The sequence below is a fragment of the Sinocyclocheilus rhinocerous genome, unplaced genomic scaffold (assembly GCF_001515625.1).
Source record: "Sinocyclocheilus rhinocerous isolate Xijiao unplaced genomic scaffold, SAMN03320098_v1.1 scaffold15908, whole genome shotgun sequence".
In the NCBI taxonomy this organism is placed as follows: Eukaryota; Metazoa; Chordata; class Actinopteri; order Cypriniformes; family Cyprinidae; genus Sinocyclocheilus; species Sinocyclocheilus rhinocerous.
In genome coordinates this window covers 5,797-12,181 of record NW_015626523.1, presented here as the reverse complement: position 1 = coordinate 12,181, position 6,385 = coordinate 5,797, and the positions used below count along the sequence as shown (strand labels likewise).

The following is a 6,385-nucleotide window of genomic DNA, read 5'->3' as shown; positions in this document are numbered from 1 at the left end:
GGCATCGCTTCTCGGCCTTTTGGCTAAGATCAAGTGTACATCTTTTTCAGATGGACGCTCCGAGAGAAGAGATGGCATTGCCGACCATGATGGTGCGGCTAAAGAACACTGTCAGACTACAAATCCAAGTGGATGCAGATGCAGAGGTGAAAAGAAGATTTGGACGTGAATTTGTGGTGACTGGACTATTAAGAGAAGTCTTTGGAATTTCAGCTTCTTTAGTTTTTTGTCTTCAAGATTTTTCATCTGCTGGATTTATGGATCTAACCTTTTTTCAACTGAGAGATTGTGTTGCGTTTTTTGAGGCTTGGGGAAAGAAGACGGATCATCAGCGTTTGAAGGGCCTCCAGCTGCATCCAGCCTTTGCACAAGACTTTTTGCCCTTGATAATTCACCTCTATAACCCTTTTGTGGAGGACGGAGATGTTTTAACTTTTCTGGCTAGATACTGCGAGTCAGTGAAAGGGGGAGAGCGCCTGAAAGATCGGTTTGGCATCTGGACGGGTAAACGGAGGTACCTGGTTAAACTTCGGGTAGATCCAGCATTGCCAGGGCGACTCGTGCACCCTCCAGGATCATTTTTCATAGGATCAAACAGAGGATTTCTTCACTATCCGGGTCAGCCAGTGTATTGCAGGAGGTGTGGGGCTCAAGGGCACGTAAAAGCAGATTGTGCAGGCCAGCGGTGCCGTTGTTGTGGATCGATGGATCACGTGGCCACAGACTGTCCAGAGCCAAAGACCTGCAGCCTATGTGGGGGAAAGGATCATTTGTACCGGGCATGCCCAAGTAGGCAGAGATCTTATGCCAGCCTCTTTAAAGAAGGACAGGATTTGCAAACGGATTTTGAAAGTCTGCTGACGAATGTGTCAGAGGAAAGAGATGGTCAGAAGGCGGGGCCCTCGGGTGTAAACCCCAGAAAAGATTCGAGGGAGCAAGCTGAGGAAACAAGAGATGGAGATGGGCCAGAACGAAGAGGAGGGGAGGAAGAGGAGCATCAGATGGCGCCTTCACAAGTGTGGTCTGAAATAGACGTGGCAGAGGTACTTTGCGGTATCTATGAGGAGACAGAACAGGAGGTAGCGGAGCCATCAAGCAGTGGGGGCCAACAGCAAGAAGACATGATGAAGGTCGACATGGGTCAAGGCATAAGACGACGGAGGCCTTTCGAGGATGGGACTGGAGAAAGGGAGCGGAAATGTAGCAGAGTCCAGACTCAAGAACGGGGAACCATACGAGACTGGGGGGAAGAAAGAGGTGAGATGGATAGTGAGGTGGAGTGTTCAGAGGACGAAGGGGTAAAGGGGGAAATGGAAAATAAAGGGGTCTTGAGAAAGGTTAAATCTATTTTGAGTGAAAGGGGAAGGAAGAAGAAGGGGGAAGGGGAGAAGGGCAGGGATGGGTTGAAGTATCAGTTGGGAGTGGCAGGGGGAAGGAGAGTGTGGGGAAGGGGAGTATGTGAATTTTGGAATGGTGAATGAAGAGTTCTCCTTTTCGCTAAGAAAATATTATGGTTTGTTTAAGGGTGGCAACGTTAAATGCAAGGGGACTTAAAATGTTACAGAGGAGGACTACAATTTATCTTTCTTTAAAGACATCGCCTTTTGATGTTTGTTTTTTACAAGAATGTCATTTACAAGGAAAAGAAGATGTTTCTGTTTTTTCTGCAGGGTGGGATGTGGGGCCTTCCTGTTGGGGAGTAGGGAATGTTAGAGCGGATGGGGTGGGCATTTTATTTTATTCCTGGGAATTTATAATTGAGTCCGCTAACGTGATGATTCCGGGAAGAATTATAGTGGTGGACGCCAGGTGGAGGGGGGTGGCGTTTCGTTTTGTTAATGTGTACGTACCAAGTAAGTTGGGCGATAGGAAGGGGTTTTTAGATAATCTGGCACCAGTCCTGTATACAAACAGATTGCTAATTATGGGAGGGGATTTCAATATGTCCCTTGATAATGATTCAGGTAACGAATTGGCACTCTTGGCTGCTGGGTTTTCTTTGCAAGACTCCTTTCGGGGAGCAGGAGGTCGAGAGCCTACCTATACATGGCGAAGTAGCAAGCAGGAGGCATCCAGGCTGGATTATTTATTTTTCCCGGTACATGTGAGGGTACATAATTATACACAGCAGCCAATGTGGTGCTCGGATCACTGTTTAGTGGGGGTGTGGGCGGAGGTCGGTGGCATGAAGAGAGGGAGGGGAGTGTGGAGATTGAACACCTCCTTTCTAAAGGACAGAACCTTCTGTGTAGCTCTGTATAATTTGGTGGCTGGGTGGAAAAACCTGCAGAGTCTGTTTGAAACTCATGCCGCGTGGTGGGAAGGTTTTAAAGAACGAGTGGCCTTTTTCTGTCGTAGTTGGGGTAGAGAGAAGGCGAGGTACAGGTGGGCTAAAGTAGGTAGGTGGTCGGAGGAGCTTCAATCGCTATGGGCAGAGGGTGCGTTGGGGACAACGGGTGGGTGGGCTAGGGCCAGGTACCTTCAGGGCGTGATGAAGGATTTTTACTGGAATGAAGCGAAGTCCTTTTTGTTGTGGACAGGTGCACAAAAGCGCCTTTTAGATGAAAGGCCAACAAGGTTTTTTTTTTCCACCGTTCGGGGCCGGCAACAGCGTGGTTTCATAGAGGGTTTAAGGAAGGATGGAGGGGTGGAAACAACTGTAGAGGGAATGTTGGAAGTTGCTGAGGGCTTTTACAGGGAGTTATTTAGTTGTAGAAGTTCTACAGGTTGCTCTGCAGACAAGTACCTGGATGCTTTAGAGAAAACTCTGGAAGAGGAGGAGAGGGAAGCATTAGAATGCCCCTTGACACTGCAGGAAGTAAGCTTTGCAATATCTTCACTCAAAGGGGGCACGGCCCCTGGGTATGACGGCCTTCCAGCAGAGTTTTATAGGACAGTTTTGCCCTGGATAGGTTCGGAGCTAGTTTGTGTGTATCAGGAAAGTATAGAAAGAGGAGAGCTGCCATTGACAATGAGGACGGGCTTGGTTACACTGATACATAAGAAAGGCTATAAGGAAGAGCTAACAAACTGGAGGCCAATAACCTTGTTAACAACTGATTACAAGGTATTGGCCAAGGTGATAACAGAGCGACTTAAGAAGGTGATTGGGGTAGGAGTGCAGCCAGACCAAACTTGCGGAGTGCCTGGTAGGTCAGGTGGCTTAAACCTAGTGTTGGTCAGAGACATTGTGTACTGGGCGGAACAGCGGCAGCTCCCCCTGGCGATTTTGAGTCTGGACCAGGAGAAAGCTTTCGACAGGGTGAGTCATGCTTTTTTAATGGGCATCCTGGTGCACATGGGGTTTGGCCCAGTCTTCAGGTCATGGGTAAAGCTGCTGTATAGCAAGGTTTCAAGCAGGATAGGGATAAATGGATATTATTCAGGGAGGGTGGAGCAGTTGGGAGGGGTTCGACAGGGGTGCCCTTTGTCGCCACTGCTTTATGTTCTGTCTCTAGAGCCCCTGATGGCAGCATTGAGGGCGGCTGATTCGTTGACGGGCATGCATTTACCTGGAGGCAGGGGTACGTGTGCAAAGGTGACTGCATATGCAGATGATATGACATTGTTCCTGACCTCAGATAAGGATTTTGAGGCAGCAAGCAAAATCCTTAAAGGCTTTTGCGAGGCCTCGGGTGCACGTGTAAACGTGGGTAAGTCTTCAGCTATGTTTGCAGGCCAGTGGGCACACAGAACAGTAGTGCCAGGTGGTTATAACTTTTGTGCAGAAGGGTTGAAGATCCTAGGAATTAGATTTTTCAGAAAGAATAGCGCTCAGGAGAACTGGGAGGCTAGGATCAAAGCAGTGCAAGCAAGGGTGGCTAGGTGGAAATTAAGGGGGCTATCAATGTGGGGTAGGCTGGAAGTGGTGAGGGCAGACCTTCTTCCAAGTTTGAATTATTTGGCATATGTTTTTCCGGTACCTTCTTGGTATGGTAGGAAGTTGGAGAAGCTGGTTTTTTCTTTCCTTTGGAAGAATGGTACTGAAATGGTGTCGAGGACACAGATGTACTGCCATGTGAAGGATGGAGGGAGGGGAGTTCCTTGTATCCCCTTAAAAATGGATGCGATTTTCTTTTCTTCTTCTGCCCGATTAGCAACTCAGGAGGCAGTGCACAAAGCAAGGCTTTTGGCCCAGTTTTGGTTGGCTTTTCCATTGAGATCTATTAGTTCATGGAGGGGAACAATGCCATGGTCAGCAAATAGGCCGGCTTACTATCAGAGGGTGGCAGATTTCGTAGTGGGGAAATCATGGTGTTTGGAGCAATGTTTGATCCTTCAGCATAGGCAGCTGTACAGTAGATTGAGGGACGAACCTAGTGGTGAGGGCAGAGAAAGTTGTGCCGCCATATAGAGTGGGTTGGGCCATTAGGTGGAAATTAAGGGGGCTATCAATGTGGGGTAGGCTGGAAGTGGTGAGGGCAGACCTTCTTCCAAGTTTGAATTATTTGGCATATGTTTTTCCGGTACCTTCTTGGTATGGTAGGAAGTTGGAGAAGCTGGTTTTTTCTTTCCTTTGGAAGAATGGTACTGAAATGGTGTCGAGGACACAGATGTACTGCCATGTGAAGAAGGGAGGGAGGGGAGTTCCTTGTATCCCCTTAAAAATGGATGCGATTTTCTTTTCTTCTTCTGCCCGATTAGCAACTCAGGAGGCAGTGCACAAAGCAAGGCTTTTGGCCCAGTTTTGGTTGGCTTTTCCATTGAGATCTATTAGTTCATGGAGGGGAACAATGCCATGGTCAGCAAATAGGCCGGCTTACTATCAGAGGGTGGCAGATTTCGTAGTGGGGAAATCATGGTGTTTGGAGCAATGTTTGATCCTTCAGCATAGGCAGCTGTACAGTAGATTGAGGGACGAACCTAGTGGTGAGGGCAGAGAAAGTTGTGCCGCCATATAGAGTGGGTTGGGCCATGTTGCAGCCTACTTATTTGGCAGGGTTTTGTAAAGATTTAAACTGGTTGGCAGCGCTGGGTCGGTTGCCTGTGAGAGAGCGGCTATACAGGCATGGCTCAGGGAAGTCACCAAAGTGCCCAGTTGGCTGTGGCCAGGAGGAAACAGTAGAGCATACCTTTTGGTCCTGTCCAGGGGCAGTTACATTCTGGAAGTTAGTGACTACATGGTGGGAGAGGTGGGGAGGCCCGAAAATCACAAAGAACCTAGTACTGTATGGGGAAGGGCTGGAAGGATTTGTAAAGGAAGGTAGAAGAGTAATTTGGGTGGTGGTTTCAGAAGGGAAACATGTACTGTGGGAATGGAGAACAAATTGTTTAAGAAGGCAAATGCCTGGTTTGGCATCAAAAACTCTGTTTTTGCTACTGTTGAGTAAAATAGCAGCTGAGGTAAGAGCCTTTAAGTGCTGTTTTGGGGAAGGGAAAACAAAGAAAGTATGGGGGGGGGTTGCCGAGAGTTGGAGTGGGGTAAGGGAAAGTTTTTATTTTTTTTATTTTTATTTTTTTATGGAAGTTATGGAACTGTGTGCTTTGTTTTCATATGTTGTCATTGTTTAACCATAAGAGTTATTTGGTACAGTTCATTAAAATAGTTTGTTACTGTGGTATTTCATGCAGATGGATAGTTTTCATTGAAAGTGTTGTTTTGTCTATGGATGTTCAGTGTACATTGAAGATAAATAAAAAGGAAATCTGTTAAAAAAAATAAAAAAAATAAAAAAAAAATCTGTTCTTATCAGTTTAATATCTGATACGTCCCCTATCCGGGGACTTCATATTAAATGGATTTTTGAATAACGGAGCTGGAGCCGGGGCTTGCTCCGTCCACTCCACGCATCGGCCTGGTGTTGCAGTGTCTCCAGAAGCGGTGTGCTTTAGTTGCTTGTTGTGATAAATAGCAGAACAACCAATGAGGATCCTCTTTCGGCTCTCATGGCGGGATTTTCTCGCAGATGCAGTAGCTGCCGTTTATTGAGATCTCTTCTCTCATGCTCTTCTTCCATTTGGCTCGAGCCAAGGATTCTGATGACATCAGGCACGTGGCTCTGCGACAAACCATTTGGGGGTTATGAGCGATGCCGTACTTTCCGTCGCTGCAGAGCCACCTTCAGGCCGATCAGCGCGAGGCTCGGTGACGTTGCAGACGGGGGTGGGTACTACCATCCCCAAGCGTTTCAGGTGTTTTCATGTATGTTCGGTTGTCCTTTTTCATTTCCTTTATCTTTCTTCTTCCCCTTACAGCGCCACCAAGTGGCCAGTCACAGCGCCCTCTTTCAAATGACCACAAACTGAGCCCGTGCATAGGTGTTCCGATTTGGGTGAAGTGATCTGATTCCTTTCTGGAGTTATAGCCATTTGAGAAACCTCTGCCTCACGACCTTCGAACGTTTTGAGGTCCCCTCGCCAAGGTGAATGAAAATGTCCACTATTT

At 47.4% G+C, this 6,385-nt stretch overlaps 1 long non-coding RNA gene across 1 annotated transcript; it reads left to right on the top strand.

Moving 5' to 3' along the window:
- On the top strand, nucleotides 1-5,809 carry LOC107716134 (uncharacterized). Its single transcript, XR_001637165.1, has 3 exons — nucleotides 1-33; nucleotides 1,275-1,281; nucleotides 5,757-5,809. It is a non-coding gene; the product is annotated as an uncharacterized LOC107716134 (long non-coding RNA).
- The last annotated feature ends 576 nt before the right edge of the window (nucleotides 5,810-6,385 follow it).